The sequence below is a fragment of the Dipodomys spectabilis genome, unplaced genomic scaffold (genome assembly GCF_019054845.1).
Source record: "Dipodomys spectabilis isolate Male_0828 unplaced genomic scaffold, ASM1905484v1 ptg000073l, whole genome shotgun sequence".
Classification (NCBI taxonomy): Eukaryota; Metazoa; Chordata; class Mammalia; order Rodentia; family Heteromyidae; genus Dipodomys; species Dipodomys spectabilis.
Window position 1 is genome coordinate 7,557,245 of NW_024870750.1, and position 16,431 is coordinate 7,573,675.

Consider the following 16,431-nt stretch of genomic DNA (forward strand, 5'->3'; position numbering starts at 1 on the left):
GCCAGTAATCCTAACTACTCAGGAGCATTATTGGAAACCAGGCCAGGCAGGAAAGTCCATGAGACTCTTATCTCCAATAAATGTCAAGGAGAGCTGGAAGCGGAGGGGGTGGCTCAAGTAGGAGAGCACTATCCTTGAGCAAAAAGCCCAAGAATAAAACCCAGGCCCAAAGTTCAAGCCCCAGGGGCCAGCCAAAAAAAAAAAAAAAAGCCACTGCAGCCAGCTCAGCAGAATCAGGGCCACAGTGTGAGGATTGTACCTTTTCCTAAAATGGGGAACCCCAAAAGAAAACATTCCAGTGAAATTGGAGGCATACTACATTTCAAGTGCCAACAGTAGCTACAATTTCAATACCGCGCCAGAAAATATCTGCACGTGGAGATAGAAACTTAACATGAACCCTTAAAAGTGTGACTCTCAACCAGGCACACAGAGCACACATATAATCTAGCTCCTCACAAGCCTTGAGATCTGAGGATTACAGTTTGAAGCTCTTCCAGGCAGGAAAGTACATGAGACTCTTATCTCCTCTGAACTACCCAAAAGCCGGAAGTGAAACTGTGACTTAAGGGATAGAGCATCAGTTTAAGCAAAAAAGCTCAGGAACAGAGCCCAGGTCAAGTTTAAGCTCCAGTGCCAGTATGCACACGCACGCACACACAGACACACACACACACACTTACACACTCACACTCAAGTATAAAGAGCACCAAAGACTTCTAATCAATCATTCCCTTTCCAGAAAGAACTTGCCTATGTGACCACTACAGTTAGTATTACTGCAAGATTACCCACAAGCAACAAATGAAAAAAGCAGCTTCAGAAGGAGACAATGACAAGAATAAAGCTATTACTGATTCTTTTTAGGACTGCAAGAAACAATGTTACAATTCAAACCAAAAAGAAGAATTCAGAGAAACCTCAGAAGATTGGGAAGGTCAGACATTAAGTTCAAAAGCTAAGCCAAGTATATTTCTCAAATTTTCCTCAGAACTGTTAAGGATACAGAAGTTTAAAACCACTGTGGGGGCACCACAAAGTTCAGTTCATATGCCTAATAGTCCGATAATCCACAATGAATACAGATGCCAAAAATCTTCTTTGGAAGTTACAGCAAATCTAAGCAGCAAAACACTACCCACAGCTATTGGGCAGGTTTGCTCCCCATACCCCACAAGTTAAACTTATTTGGGGGACGGGGGGGGAGGGGAAGGGCACACTTTGGCCCTGAAGCAATTACAAAATCCAAACTCAATAGTCATTTCATTCAATAGTACTTTTGCCTGCCTTGTTTTTACAAAAGTAAGTGTTCTGTCTAAATGAAGCACCAATTATTTTTGTGTAATTCTGGCCAGAGATGTCTTGAGATTCACTGTTCCAAATATAAGTGCGCTCACAGCCAAGCATCAGTGGCTCACACCTGTAATCCTAACTACTCAGGAGGCTGAGACCTGAGGACTGTGGCTCAAAGCCAGCCTGGGCAGAAAGTCCCCTTGAGACTCACCAAAAGTGGTGTTGGGGCTCAAGAGGTAGAGCGCTAGCCTTGGGCACAAAGAGGCTCAGGGATAGCACCCAAGCCCAGGCTCTGAGTTCAAGCCCCCAACCAACAAAAAAACAAACAAAAAACAAAAACATTTCTTCCCAGGCTGACACTGAACTGTTCTCCTCAAACATTCTGTTTGTAAGACTCCAATTCCAAAAAGCCAGCAAAAACCTGGGCAGGAGGCATGGCTCAAGTGGCAGACAGAGCACTCTATGGGACAATCACGTATTACTTGGAGGTTCTGAGTTCAAACCCTAGTACCAGCAGTGGTTCACATTAGTAGTCTAAACTACTCTGGAGGCTGGGGAAGAAAGATCACTTGGGAGCCCAGGTGGAGTTTGAGGCTAGCCTGAGCAACACATCAATCCCCTGTTTCAAACTAACAAAAACAAGACTACATGCAGGCTGTCACATCCAACGCTCCTCCGCCCACCAGCCACTCTCTCACCCCATGCTTAGTGCCCCTTGGCCAGTTTCACTTCCTTCATAAAGAAAATCCTGGCTCACTGCCTCAGCCGGATGATATTTCTCCCTGCCTTTGAGCTGCCCCAAATCCTATGCATAGAGCCAGATCTATCCATTCCATCACTATACCAGACATCTGAGACAATCAGCTTATAAAGAGAAAAGGTGTAGAGGTTGGACGACTGGTTCAGTTGGTCGAGTGCTAGCCCATGAGTGAAAGCATCAGGTACCAAGTTCAAGTTCTCATCTCAGGCCAAAAAAACAAAAAGGAAAGAAAGAAAAGAGAAATGATATTTTCTGGCTCATAGTTCTGGACATTTCATTCCAGGATCCATTGTCTGAGACTCTAAAGCCAGACTAAACCAAAAAAAAAAACCTGTAAGAGTGTCCAAAATAACCAGCAAAAGTAAGGAGCAAAAAGCAAGTCTAGAGGCATGATGCAAAGGGTGGAGCACAATCTGAGCAAGGCTCTGAGTTCAAGCCCTAGTACCAACACACACAAAAAAGAGAACAGATGATGTTCTCATTCCTATAGTCAAGTTATTCCTTTTAATAATGTTTTGGGTTTTCTGGTTGGGGGGGGGGGGTTGGTTTGTTTTTTGTTTTGTTTTGTTTTTGGTCATGGGGCTTGAACTCAGGCCCTGGGCTCTGTCTGTCCCTGAGCTCTTTTGCTCAAGGCTAGTGCTCTTACTAGTTTGAGCCACGACAGCACTTCTTCTAGTTTACTGGTAGTAAATTGGAGATAAGAGTCTCACAGACTTTCCTGCCTGGGCTGGCTTTTAACTTAGATCTTAAGATCTCAGAGTCCTGAGTAGCTAGCACCTGGCAAACAATGTATTTTCCCAATAAAACTTTCCATGTATCTCTTTGAAAACCTTAACAGAAACTCCTAGAAATGGAAACAAAGCTTCTTTATTTGTTGCTGTTGTTTTTAATTTTATTTTTGTCTTACTTATGGGGGGGAGGGGGGAAGCCCAGAAATGGAGGGACAAAGGGTGAACAAACTCTTCAGTGATACTCACTAGATACTATGTTGAAAATGAACTATGCAATTTGTGAGTAGGGAAGGGAGGAAAAAACTAGGAGAGTATAAGGGAAGGGATGACACTGTCCAAAAAGAAATGTACTCTTTACCTGACTGTAACCCCCCTGTACTTCACCTTTATAATAATTTTTTTTTTGGGGGGGGGGCCAGTCCTGGGGCTTGAACTCAGGGCTTGAGCACTGTCCCTGAGCTTCTTTTTGCTCAAGGCTAGCACTCTATCACTTGAGCCACAGCGCCATTTCTGGCTTTTTCTGTTTATGTGGTGCTGAGGAATCGAACCCAGGGCTTCATGATGCTAGGGCAAGCACTCTACCACTAAACCACATTCCCAGCCAGACAAAAAAAAATTTTTTAAAGAAAAAGAAAAACTCAACATGACTAGGAAGATCCAGTGGAAAGATAATCCAGATACCCTTGCTAGGAATATAAATTGTTCCTGATAATTTTATAGGATCTACCAATCAGAATTCTACTTCTAGGAATTTATCTTACACATATACTCACCTATGTACATAGAAGTTCTCCCAGTATTTGCAACAGAAATAAATGTTATCACTTAGAAAATAGTTTCAAGCACCTTATCGCATATTCATTCATACCTTGGGGAAATGTACAGCACATTAGCAAAAGAAAACAACATGACCTAGAAATATTTAGAACAAGAGTATGGTCTTACTCTTGTAAATAAAATTGTTAAAAGCATGTATAGTTGGGGTCCAGTGGCTCACACCCATAATCTCACTACTCAGGAAACTGAAATTTGAGGATTGAGATACAAAGCCAGTCTGAGAAGACAAACTCAATAGACATTTCAATTAACCAGCAAAGAGCTGGAAGAAGTGTGACTCAAGTGACAGAGTACCAACCATAAGCAATAAGCTAAGCAAGAACATGAGGCCCTGTGTCCAAGCCCCAATACACACACTCACTCTCTCTCTCTCTCTCTCTCTCTCTCTCTCTCACACACACACACACACATACACACACACACACACACACAGGAAGCATCACATTCATTTATAAATGCTGACAAAAAGTATGAAAGGATATACACTAATTTGTTTTTGATTTCCTGACAAGCATGGTCATTGGGATTTTGTTTTGTGTGAATTTTTTGGAGCTGGTACTGGGGCTTGAACTCAAGGTCCTATGTGCTGTCCCTGAGCTTTGTGCTCAAGGCTAGCACTGTAACAATTAAGCCACACCTCCATTTCCAGCTTTTTGGTAGTTAACTGGAGATAAGATAAGCAGCGTTGCTGGCTCACGCCTGTAATCCTAGCTACTGAGGAGGCTGAGATCTGAAAATCTCGGTTCAAAGCCAGCCTGGGCAGAAAAGTCCATGAGACTCTTATCTCTAATTAACCACCAGAAAACTAGAAGTTGTGCTGTGGCTCAAACGGCAGACTCTCCCGTCTTGCCTTGAGCTGAAAAGTGCAGGGATAGCGCCCTAGCCCAGAGTTCAACATGACCAACAACAACAACAAAAAAAAAGTTTCACAGACTCCTGTCTGGGCTGGCTTGGAACTACAATCCTCAGATCTCAGCCTCCTGAGTACAGGACTGCAGGCATGAGCCACCAGTGCCCCGGTAACAAGTATTTTTTTAAGCTATTTATATATTTTTTAATACTCAACTTTAAACTGTAGATAGTGCTCACTTTTCAGATTTAAGTCCTGTGACTGACTGACTGGTGAGTGGGAGGCCCCACTTTGTGAATTCCCCTACAGAAGACAGTTTTAGAGTTCACTCCAACTTGATGCTGACAAGTGCTGAGCCCTCAAGAGGCAGTCACTTAACACATGGAGAGTTCTTTCACTTACTACAAATGCTTGTTTGTAATAAATGTTAAGAAACACCTAATTTATAGTCTCATCTAGCAAAACCTTATTATTTGGAGTTAAGTTCAAATTATTCTAATTTTCCTTGTCAGCTTCTGACCTGAAGGATCAAAACTGATTGATATGGTTTTTCTTCTATAGACATCTTGAATAAGGGGCTGGGAATGTGGCTTAGTGGTAGAGTGCTTACCTCGCACGTTTGAAACCCTGGGTTCAATTCCTCGGTTACCACATAAACAGAAAAGGCCAGACATGGCACCATGGCTCAAGTGGCAGAGCGCTTGCCTTGAGCACAAAGAGCCTCAAGGACAGTGCCCAGGCCCTGAGTTCAAGCCCCAGGACGGGCAAAATGAAAATAATTAAATTTATTTTAAAAAAAGGAAGAAAGAAACCTTGAATAAATAATCAAAGCCAAATGTCCAAAAGATTGACAGACCTGGCAGTTAATAAAAATTAAATTTTCAATTTTTATTTTAGAATAACAATTTTTTATGTTATTTTTTTTTTGGGGGGGGGTCCGGTCGTGGGGCCTGAACTCTGGGCCTGGGCGCTGTCCCTCAACTTTTCAGCTCAAGGCTAGCACTCTACCACTTGAGCCACAGCGCCACTCCCGGCTTTTTTCTTTTTGCTTATGTGGTGCTGAGGAATCAAACTCAGGGCCTCGTGCGTGCAAGGCAAGCGCTCTACCACTGAGCCATCTTCCCAGCCCAGAATAACTATTTTTTAAAGGCAGTTTTCAAAAAAAATTTTTTTTTTCTTAAAATAGGCAGGGAAACACACTTAAACCAAAATGTCAAAACACTCACAATAACTAATAAGCTTTTTAGCCATCCTAGCACCTCTCTTTTTTTTTTTCTTTTCTTTTTTTTGCCAGTTGTGGGGCCTGAACTCTGGGCCTGGGCACTGTCCCTCAGCTCTTCAGCTCAAGGCTAGTGCTCTACCACTTGAGCCACAGTGCCACTTCCAGCTTTTTCTGCTATGTGGTGCTGAGGAATCGAACCCAGGGCCTCATGCATGCAAGGCAAGCACTTTACCACTGAGCCACCTTCCCAGCCCCCCTAGCACCTCTCGTAGGCCAACTCCAACCACTTTAACTGCTTTCAAATGAAACATTCTAACTTGCTACAAATATCCCTCTATTAACTCCTGCTTATGGCTTCCCATTTTTTTTCCATGACATTTTGACCTTTACTCTGCCAGTTATCATCACCAATATATAATACTCATCTGACACCATTCTTAAACATTTTCCTTAGAGATTCATACATGTGAGTAGGTGTATGTGTTCTCTCTTTCAAAGAACAAGGCAAAAGAATGTGGTAATCTTTAACCAATTAGAACTCTGGATGTCAAGGCGGCCTCCTCTTCAAATAACCACAGAACCTTCCTCCAGAGTAAAGCACCAAAACTGGAGTAAATACACTTCCCATTCCAAAGGGACTAACTGAATACCGACTACAAAACTGAGCTTTCAAAGCTGCTCACAGCTTGCCCAAAGTCTGGAAAGTCTGTCCTCCTTGCAAGCTGTCAAGGAAGCTCCTACAATGACTAGAAACATTCTTACCATAGCGGCAGCATCTACTACCTCATTTCTGTACTGCTCAATATCTCTTCTGTCATAAATACCAGCAAAACTCATTTCAATTAGAACATAATACATTTGTTGTTTGGTGAACTGTTTGCCAATATTAGTACTCAGTTTCTATAGCATTTATGTCTTGTTTTGAGCACATGCCAATTGAATAAGGAAAACCAAGCATCTTAGCAGAAATAAAGTTAATAAGAGTGGGCTTAGTAGCTAGTGTATGCCTAAGCTGGACACCAGTGGTTCACGCCTGTAATCCTAACTACTCAGGATGCTGAGATCTGAGATGACAGTTCAAAGCTAGCCTGGACGGGAAAGTCTGTGAGACTGTTATCTCCAATGAACCACCAGAAAACCAGAAGCAGTGCTATGGCTCAAAGTGGTAAAACACTAGCATTAAGCAAAAGAGCTCAGGGACAGTGCCCTTGACCAACACCACCCAAAAAAGAAAAATCTTTAAGTATATGCCTATAATCCCAGCTACTCAGGAAGTAGAGATTGGTAGGCCTGGTTCAAGGCCAGTCAGGCCAAACGTTAATATGACCTCCTCTCAACAAACAAGCTGGGTGTGGTAAACATGCCTGTCATCCCAAAAAATAAATAAAGCAAAAGAGACTAAGGGTATGGCTCAAGAGGCAGAGTACATGCCTGGCAATCATGAAGCCCTGAGTTCAAACCCCAGAACCAATAAAATAAAACCATTTTAATAAAAGAACATTATTATCTTTTCTTAATAACAGCATTTTTATGTCTTAAAGGGCTTTTTTCAATGTTTATTGTTTTTGTCCAAAATCTGTTAGACAGTGGATTTTATCATTCAAGAAAGCACCAGCCTATTTAAATTCTTTAAATTCTGGTTACAATAGAAGCTGCAGCCGGGCGCTGGTGGCTCACGCCTGTAATCCTAGCTACTCAGGAGGCTGAGATCTGAGGATCACGGTTCAAAGCCAGCCCGGGCAGGAAAGACTGTGAGACTCCTAACTCCAATAAACCACCAGAAAACCGGAAGTGGCGCTGTAGCTCAAGTGGTAGAGCACTCGCCTTGAGCTAAAGAGCTGAGGGACAGCGCCCAGGCCCAGAGTTCAAGCCCCCCGACCAACAAAAAAAAAAAAAGAAGAAGCTGCATAATGTACAGTGTATGTATATTTACTCCTAGACAAATGTGTAATGTCATGTGGTGCCACTGACCATGTCATAACTCGTCATGGTTTAAGAGAAAAATACTTAGGCTGAGCACTGGTAATCTAGCTACTTGCAGGGCTGAGAAGTAGAGTATCATAGTTCAAGGCCAGCCCAGGCAGAAAAGTTCCACAGAGACGGAATCTCAGTGAAAGAAACTGGGTATGTGGCTGGAAATGTGGCTTAGCAATAAAGTGCTTGTCTAGCATGCATGAAGCCCTGGATTCAATTCCTCAGTATGGAAAAAGCCAGAAGTGGCACTGTGGCTCAGGTGGAAGAGTGCTAGCCTTGAGCAAAAGCAGCTCAGGAATGGTGCCCAGACCCTGAGTTCAAGTCCCAGGACTGGTTTAGAAGAAAAAAAAAAAGAATCTGGGTATAGTAGCACCCACCTGTTAATCCCTACTATGACATAAAGCCCAAAATGGGGCATTTTCAGGTGTGAGCCAGGACATGGAATAAATGAGACTCTATCTCAAAAACCAGTATAGTAGGCTGGCTGGAACCAGGAAACTGGGGAAAAGCAAGAAAAGGGGTGACACTATCCAGAAAAACAAATGTACTCATTACTTGATTTATGAAATGGTAACTCCTCTGTTCAACATCTTAGTAATATCAATAAAAGTATACTAAAGGAAATTAAAATAACCAGTGCAGGGGCTGGGAAGGTGGCTCAGTGGTAGAATACCTGCCTAGCAAGTGTGAACTAAGATCAATCTCCACAAATGAAAGAAGGAAGGAGGGGAGGAAAGGGAAGGGGGGAAAGGGAGGACGGGGAGGGGAGAAGTGATGAGTACATTTATACCCAAAGACCTACTTATTCAGTCTGTAATTAGGGGTTCATCTGAATAACACACCTCACAAAAACTTTCCAGTGAGAAGTAATGTCAGAAAAAAATGAAATATAAAACTGCCTAGTTGGGGCTCGGAAGATGTAGAGTGCTTACCTCACATGCACGAGGCCCTAGGTTTGATTCCTCAGCACCACATAAACAGAAAAGGCCAGAAGTGGCACTGTGGCTCAAGCTGAAGAGCTCAGGGACAACACCCAGGCCAGAGCTCAAGTCCCACAACAGACCAAAAAAAAAAAAAAAACCAAAAAACTGCCTAGTTACCTAGACAATGACTCTTTAAATATTTTTTAGACTCTAAAGAATTTACTATGTCAAGCACCAATGTTTTGGCCCCATAAAACTACAACTCTAAATTTTAAAATCATTTCTATACAGATTTCTATACAGGCATCACTGTATGGATAATTATTTTTCTTTTTGGGGGGGTGGGGTGGGGTGGAGAGGTGTTGGTCTTGGAATCAGCAAAAAGCACTATCCTTGAGTTTTTGTGCTCAAGGCTAGCTAGCACTCTACTACTTCAGCCACAGCTCCATTTCCAGCTTTTTTGGTGTTTAATTGGAGGTAAGAGTCTCATAGACTTTTTCTGCCCAGGTTGGCTTCGAACTGCGAACCTCAGATCTCAGCCTCCTGAGTAGCTAGGATTATAGGAGTGTGCCACTGGCACCTGAAGCATGGGTAATTTTTTTTTTAAGGCAACCTTCATTTAAAAAAAAAAAAAAAAAAGCTGGGTACCAGTGGCTCACTCCTGTAATCCTAGCAGAGGATCACAGTTCAAAGCCAGTCAGGGCAGAGTTCTAGGCCCAAGACAGACAGACAGACAGACACACACACACACACACACACACACACACACATGACAGAAGAGACACAGGACTTGCTGATGTTCTCCCCCAGCGTCCCCAGCATCCCCAGCCAAGAGGGCCGCTCCCCTGCCCAGCCGACCACTTGTAACTAAACACTAGAATTCCATTCTGAAGGTTCCCTGGGCCAGGGCTGCCTACTATGAATGAGCTGCCTACACATGATGGCAGCAATAGAAAGCACATCGTATACCAGCAGCTCACAGCACTCTCAACAGGAAGGAGAAAGAGATTTCTCTTCCACAGCCTTCCTTGGTAATACACAGAGAACTGACAAGTAGCTGCTAAAGACTTTGCTTTATTACTTGGAGATTAACCACTTACTCTCCTGCAAGCCCCAAGACACATCTATTGTAGGCCAGCTGTCTCATTTTACAGATGAGAAAATGCTGGCAGAGGACTTCAGTGCCTTGCTCAAGCTCACTGTGCAGACTGCTGCAAGGCCTGACTCCAAGTCTTGTGCTTCCTGACCCAGTGTCTCCAGTGTTATCACATGTTCAAACCTGGAATCCATTCACATTTATATTGATAAAATGTAATTTTCACCAGGTATCTCTCTCAACTTTTGTTTTTTTGGGGGTTTTGGGAGGGGAGGTTGGAGGGGTCAGTCATAGGGCTTGAACTCTGGGCCTAGGCTCTGTCCCTCAGCTCTTCAGCTCAAGGTTAGCACTCTACCACTTGAGCCACAGTGCTATTTCCAGTTTTCTTGTGGTTTATTGGAGATGAGAGTCTCACGGACTTAAGTGAAGTAAACCAGGCCCAAAGAAACATAGGTCCCATGGTTTCTCTCATTTGCAATAACTAGTATATGTCTAGGACAAGCAGAAAAGGTCAAAAGCTATGTACATATGACCATTTAAGATGATGTTAAGCAAAATGAACCCCACGACAGGGACACAAGTCATTTTTTATTTCTTGCTATTTTTTTTAACATACTTATAATGTACTATGTGATTTTTTTGTTTCTTTTGTATGTCTTCCCCCATGGTATAACCCCTGCTTTCACTGTATTTGATGCCTGCATCTTGTATATACATTTTTCTAATTTGGGAAGGGGAAGGGAAAAAACAAAATGCTTAAATAAGGATACAGGCTGACCCATTGTAACAATGAGATGTACAAGACACTATGTTGAAAACGAACTTTACAACTTGTAGGGGGGAGAGAGTAGTTGTGGAGGTGGGAGGAAAGGGATGGTAGGGGAAAAACAAAGGAGGAGGTAACAATGCTCAATAGGAAATATACTCATTACCTTACTCATGTAACTGTAACCCCTCTGTACACTATTTTTACAATAAAAAGCAAATTAAAAAAAAAAAAAAAAGAGTCTCACGGACTTTCCTGCCCAGGCTGTCTTTGAACCATGATCCTCAGCCTCCTGAGTAGCTAGGATTACAGATATGAGCCACCGGCACCTGGCTTCTTTTAATTATCCTGAAGCTCAGTTAAATCAGCCTCAGCAGTTTTCCCATCTGTAGTAGTCATAGGTATGTTTTGTGAATTTGTTCTTACAGGAGCATATCTTCTCTTGGATCTTCCATGTGCTTTTAAACGAACTAAGTTTCAAAAGCAATTTGAACTATTGGAGTACTAGTTGGAATAAAAACTCCGGGTCTGGGCTGGGAAGATGGCTCAGTGGTAGAGCGTTTGCCTTGCATGCATGAGGCCCTGGGTTCAATTCCTCAGCACCACATAAGCAGGGGGAAAAAAGCCGGAAGTGGCGCTGTGGCTCAAGTGGTAGAGTGCTAGCCTTGAGGTGAAGAGCTGAGGGACAGCACCCAGGCCCAGAATTCAGGCCCACAACTGGACAAAAAAAAGAAAAAAAACTCAGGGCCTAATACTTGCTAGATAAGCATTCTATCTGAGCCACAACTGCAGCCTTTTTACTTCAGTTATTGTTTTAGACAGGGCCTCACACTTTTCCAGGAGCCAGCCTAGGACTGTGATTTTCCTACCTATACAACCCATGTAATTGGGATTACAGATTATACCCCCATGCCTGGTTTGTTGGGTAGATAGGGCCTTGCTAACTTTTTTACCCATGCTGGCCTTAAACTGCGATCTACTTTCCATCTCCCAGGTAACTGGGATTTATAGGTATAAGCCACCATGCCTAGCATAAACTCACTATAATGAAAGGAAAACTTGTTTTTCAGAAATAAATGCCCTAGATTTACTGACGTTAACTAAAAGCAAAAGAGATGATGATTAGAGCATCATATCTCATCCAAAAAAATACAGCAAGTGTCAAATGAGGACATATAATTACACTGCCAAATCCTACAGATCTACCAACTGAGCCTTTGTGACAGGACATAGTTTATAATGACAAAATTCAATTGAGGACAAAATGCAACAAGTGCTCTGAATAATGTTCACATGCATGCATAGAAGGTCAGTTGATGACAACACAGACACAACAGGCAGCAATATAAAAACCCCACGAAATAAGTCAATTAGAAATGACAGAACCCCACCTAACAAGAGCCAAAATGTATAGAGTACTTATTGGGACTAGAAACATCCTTAAGAGTTTTCCACATGTTAACTCGTCTATTCTTATCTCACAATTTTCAAATCAGAGAGAAGGAGAAATAAGTGGGGGAGGGTGAAGGCTACGGTTTCCCAGGCTCTGTGCCCTAGCAATCTGCGCAGGAAGTGTACAGAGAGAAGGAGAGAATGTAAAGAGTCAAGATGGTGAAGAATGTCTATGAGCTACGCAGAGTCAGTAACCTCAGAACACAGAAAGTAGACTGAGCATTCCCTGAGGCTGAGGAGAGGGAAGAGAAATGGGCAGTGCCAGCTAATGACTAGTAGAGGGCTTCCTTTTGAGGTGATTACAAATGTCCTAAACTTGGATCCTGATAATTGTTAACAGCTCTGTGATCCTGCTGACTCAGCCTTCCAAGTGCTGGGATTATAGGTTTATGTGCTATTAAGAGCACAAGAAGCCAGGCATAGTAGTACAGGTCTATAATCCCAGAAGTCTCAAGGCAGGAGGATCTTGAGTTCCAAGCCAACCTGAGTTACATAGTATGACCCTGACTCTCCACATACCAGGAACTGACCCCAGGGTCACTTGAAAGGCTGGTACTCTACCACTTAAGTCCCACCTCCAGCTGGCTTTTTGCTGGTTAATGTGAAGTAAGAGTCTCACTGACTTTCTGCCCAGACTGACCTTGAGCCACAATCCCCCATGTCTTAGCCTCCTGAACGACTAGGATTACAAGATGAACAACCAGAAGCCAGCTTGACCTTTATCTTTAAAAATAAATATATATCCTGGGATATGATGAGAGTGGAGGAAGGACCCCTTCCTTGTGAGGCCAGCAAAAGAGGCTTCCTAGAGGTGATGTCTGCACTATGCTTTAATAAATGGGGAAAAAAAAAAAAAAACTGAACCAGAGAAAGACGGAAAGAAGAGAAATGTGGGCTAGCCGGTGGGATAACCAAAGAAGCAAGGGCACATGGTAGCAGGGAGATCCAGGATCCAGGAAATGCACGGGAGGATGGGTAGTACGTAGAAGGACAGATCAGGGGAGGAATACAATGCCTTCAGTGCTGAAAGGCGAGGGAACCAGACCTAAGACAATTCCCGCAAGAGGCACCAGAGGGAAATCTAGAATGAAACAGGGAGAGTGGAATGGTAGACTTGATCTTTCAAGTTAATTTCTTATGTCTGGCTTTCCACCTTTCATAAATGGATAGCCTGGCAAGGGAGCTAAGTCTTTGCCCCCTTTAGCTCACACACAGCTCAGAGAGCAGCAAGCCTGCAGGCCTGTCTGATAGCATTCCTTCCATGAACTGACTGCCGCAGCATCTGCTGGGAACATGGGAAAGCCTAGCAGACCTGTGAGGCACTAACGTTGTGCTGTAAAGCTATGACAAAAGGCAGAGAAACTGAGCAGAGACGCTCCTTCCTCCAAGTACAAGGTAGACAGTGGTTCCCAAAATAGATCCACAGTTTAGAAGCACTGCTGTATATTCAAAACTTCCCAGGCCTATGGCTCAACAGAGCACTGATCTCAGCAGGAAATGTACAACTGACTAGATAAGCCAATTACTCTATTTGACTTGATAAAAGGGCACTAATTATAAACTACTCACAGTGATGACTTGCTAAAACTTTTACCAGACTAATTACTAAACTAGGATAAGACAGCCCTCCAAAAAAGCCTAGTCTATTTAGAAATAAATTCAGAGAGGCTAAGGATGTAACTGGTAGCAGAGGCCCAGGGAGACTGTGTGTGAGGCTACTGGGTTCCTTCCCTAGTATTAGGGGAAAAAATAAATTCAAAATTACTATCAAGACCATGAGTCCCTACAAATATAGCTACCATTCAAATAAAATAAAGCCAGGCGCCAGTGGCTCACACCTGTAATCCTAGCTACTCAGGAGGCTGAGATCTGAGGATCACGGTGGTTCAAAGCCAGCCGGGGCAGGAAAGTCCCTGAGACTCTTATCTCCAATAAACCACCAGAAAACTGGAAGTGGAGTTGTAGCTCAAGTGATAGAGCACTTGCCTTGAGCGGAAGAGCTAAGGGATAGCACCCAGGCCCAGAGTTCAAGCCCCATAACCAACCAAAAAAAAAAGCAGACAAACAAATAAATAAGCAAGCAACCAAGCAAGGTTAAAGAAAATGCACGTAATGTTTTACTTGGTAATCACCTCTGGAGCTGTGAGACTCCAGATTTTTACACCTTTATATAAAGTCTTCTGTGTTTTTTACATGTATAACGTTAACCCTTTTCAAAGTTTCTTCTGTTAAGGAAAAAAAACCACACTCAACTACTTATATACTAACAATTTACCCTTTTTATACTTTTTTATTGAAGAGGAGATTCAGAAAACCTAGGGTTGGAACTGGGATTTATATCAAAATCACTAGCATTCAACACATTCTACTACTACATGACAGTCAACCAATAGTTTCATTTTTGTAGTGCTTGGGGTTTCAACTCAGAGACTCCTGCTTGTTAGGCAAGTCTCTACCTCCTGAGCCACACACCAAGCTCTTTTGTTTTTAATTTTTCAGATAGGATCTTACTTTTTTTCTAGAGCCAGGCTAGACCACAATCCTCCTACTTGCCTGTCTTGCATAGCTGGGAATACAAATATGAACCCTCATATACCTGGATTATTTGTTAAATGCGGGGGAGGGGGGAAAGGGGGAGGGGGGAGGGTAGAGGGGGCGGGCACTAACTTTTTGCCCAGGCTGGCCTCAAACTGTGATCCTCCCAATCCTCCCAATCTCCACCTCTTAAGCAGTTGGGACTGTAGATGTTCTGATCAGTACTCAAATTTTAATGGTCCTGTAATCCCTACTACACAGGATGACAGTGGGTAGGCCCCAGGCAAATACAAGACCCCATCTGAAAAATAAACTAAAAGCAGAGGGATGAGGTTGTGCCTCAAGAGGTAATACACACTAGCCAGGAATTGGTGGCACCAGCCTGTAATCTAATCCTATAGCTACTCAGGAGGTTGAAAGCTGAAGCCACCCAGCAGATGATAAATCTAAGTGACTAATTTAAATAAAAAAAAAAAAAGCCAAGTAAGAGTACAAGGCCCTCAGTACAAGCCCCAGAACTGGAATAAATAAATAAATAAAGTCATAATGCCACCACATTTTTCTACTATATAAAATAAAAAAACATTAGAAGCAAAGGGACAGATATTGTGGTACATGCCAGTAATCCTAGCTATTATGAGGTAAAAGTAGGAAAATAAAAGTCAAATCCAAGCCTCATACAATAAGCCTTAGACCCTATCTGAAAAATATTCTATACACCAAAAGATTGGAGATATGACTCAAGTGATAGAGCACTAGCCTTGTAAGCCTGAGGTTGTAAATTCAATTATCTCAGTATTAATCAAAGAAGTGACAAACAGAAGCAATTAGTTGAATGTAAAGTTAAGAGGTCATACACACATAACACACACACACAGATTAAGATTATTTCATTTTAAATCTTGAAAGAAATTCATTATTTTCTAACACTGAAAGACAGCAGTGGGGTGTATACCTGTAAGTCTCAGCTAGTCAGGAGGCTGAGGCAGTAAGTTCAGTTTAACGTAGAGGTTCAGACCAGGCAGAACAATACAGTAAGACCTATCTAAAAAAAAAACCAAGCAAACGAAAAACACAGAGGGGCTGGGAATGTGGCTTAACGGTAGAGTACTTGCCTAGCATGCATGAAATCCTGGGTCCAATTCCTCAGTACCACATAAACAGAAAAGGCCAGAAGTGGCACTGTGACTCAAGTGCTAGCCTTGAACAAAAGAAGCTCAGGGACAGTGCCCAGGCCCTGAATTTAAACCCCAGGTCTGGGCGGGGGCAGGGGCTGGGGCTGCAGAGGAGACAGCACATATTATGCAGTAGATAACTGTGAGGGTATAAAGAAAGAAATAACTAATAAGGCAGGGGGGGAATGAGAATGGTCCAATGAGCTCTATAAACCATAAATAATTATACATTAAATAACCAAAAGAATAGGGAATCGCTTCTCGGCCTTTTGGCTAAGATCAAGTGTAGTATCTGTTCTTATCAGTTTAATATCTGATACGTCCTCTATCAGAGGACAATGTATTAAATGGATTTTTGGAACTAGGAGTCGGAATAGGAGCTTGCTCCGTCCGCTCCACGCATCGACCTGGTATTGCAGTACCTCCAGGAACGGTGCACCCCTCTCGGGGATCAAAACAAAAAAAAAATAAAGAATAGGGAAAGCTGGGGTTGGGAAGGTGGCTCAGTGGTAGAGCGCTTGCCTTGCATGCATGAGGCCCTGGGTTGATTCCTCAGCACCACATAAGCAAAAAGCAAAAAGCCAGAAGTGGCACTGTGGCTCAAGTGGTAGAGCACTAGCCTTGAGCTGAAGAGCTGAGGGACAGTGCCCAGGCCCAGAGTTCAGGCCCCACGACAGACACACACACACAAAAAAAAGAATAGGGAAAGCTGGCAATGTTTTTGTTTTTGCCATTATTGAGGCTTGAATTCAGAGCCTGGTCATTGTCTGAGCTTCTTTTGCTCAAGACTAGCACTACCACTTGAGTCACAGAGCCA

The 16,431-nt window shown here is 42.9% G+C and overlaps 1 protein-coding gene and 1 non-coding gene across 4 annotated transcripts in view; one reads left to right on the forward strand and one right to left on the reverse strand.

Annotated features, from left to right (window-relative positions):
• Ppp2r5e (protein phosphatase 2 regulatory subunit B'epsilon) overlaps positions 1–16,431 on the reverse strand; it is a 143,504-nt gene that overhangs the window by 92,155 nt on the left and 34,918 nt on the right. The gene's annotated exons all lie outside the window — the stretch shown is intronic.
• On the forward strand, positions 15,868–16,058 carry LOC122110111. Its single transcript, XR_006147819.1, has one exon. It is a non-coding gene; the product is annotated as a U2 spliceosomal RNA (small nuclear RNA).